This window comes from Rhinopithecus bieti, unplaced genomic scaffold (assembly GCF_001698545.2).
Source record: "Rhinopithecus bieti isolate Rb0 unplaced genomic scaffold, ASM169854v2 scaffold_387, whole genome shotgun sequence".
NCBI lineage: Eukaryota > Metazoa > Chordata > Mammalia > Primates > Cercopithecidae > Rhinopithecus > Rhinopithecus bieti.
In genome coordinates this window covers 317,722-319,274 of record NW_016803102.1, presented here as the reverse complement: position 1 = coordinate 319,274, position 1,553 = coordinate 317,722, and positions in this window count along the sequence as shown.

The window sequence follows — 1,553 nt, the reverse complement described above, 5'->3', positions numbered from 1 at the left end:
AGCCTGATAAAACATATTTAAAACAGGTAAAACAATCTTCGTTTTCCAATTTTAATAAATACAGAAGATGAAAGTTAAGAGGGAAGCAGAGTTAATTTCAACTGCAAAAGGTGGTACTTGCAGTTTGTCACCTTTGAACACATTTTTATTCTATTAATTGAAATGCCCTCTAAAAAGTAAAGCCAATGACTTTTCAGTTATGGACAAAATAAAATCTTTAATTTGAACAAACAGTAAGTTAATTCTAGTAAATTGAGTGTATGTTGATAATGAACTAATAAAATTCATGGTTGAATCATGTTGAAACAATCTTTGTTTCATTCTAATGGCAAACAATTTAAATTAAAACTTCCCACTGAGGTTTCTCTGCGTAAGTGTGTGTATTATTCTAGAGGAATAATTAAAATAATTTTCATTTAATAAAACTAAATGCTGCTTTATCTCATTATTATGAGAAAATATTTCAAATGAAAATAAAAGTAAGGAAAAATTGTAATGAAGGAAACAGCTGAATAATATTCAGCAGCCTACATCGTGCTAGAAGTTCATCAGGGCACATGGGCTGTAATTGGCACAAATGTTCAGCAGAGATGCACCATCCCTTAAGGTTTCATTAAGTTATTTATGCTGGAAGACAGAATTCAGTGTGCGTAATTATTCATTATGTATTAATCTTCTCTGTTTTGAATATTGCTTTTGTTGAATTTAATCATGCCTGAAAAATGAGAAGTGTTATTTTATCTGTGTCATCTTACCAAATGATCATCAGCCAAGAAATACCAACATTTGAAAAGTATTGAAAAGCTGAGTATAAAATCAGAGTTTGCAGCAAAGTCTGGTCTTCTGATGCCATGGTGTATTTAGCCTCTCCTTACTCCTTCCACCTTTTTTTTCCTCCTCTAAGACCCCCTTGAGTGAGTGATCCATATGTTTTGATCATTTGTTGTTGAGAGTTGAAAATTTCAATGTGTGGCAATTCTGTGATTCAGTATTAAGAGAGAGAAAGAACAATTCTATCTATAAATGCTATTTTTCCAATACACTGAAATCCTCTACTTACCAACTTCTGAATGAATCAATTTTTTTTAAATTAGATGTTCTACAGAAATGAGGGCAAATACAGTAGAAAAGAACAAAGTTCTCTAGAACCCCAAGCAAAACAATGGCAGATTAATATTTCCATGGCATTTTTTAGATGCCTACAAGGTTTTATCCTGCCTTGGGGTATTCCAGCTTAGTCTCTCAGCATCTTTTTCAAATCATAAAAGCTAGAAAGCCAAACAGCAACAACAAAAAACTATAGAAAACAAAATTTGCAATCACGGCCCTGCATGACTAGCCACAGAAATCATCTTTATTCTACAAGTAATAGGGAAATAGCTCCCCAGGACTCAATTTATGTACCATTTCTATCAGACAATGGCACATATTCTCCATTTAAGGGATTTCTGCCCAGAAACTCAACAGAAACCTCTACTGTTCCAACCTCATCACCACCAAAAAAAAAAAAAAAAAAAAAAAAAAAAAAAAAAAAAAAAAAACCCCGGGGGGGG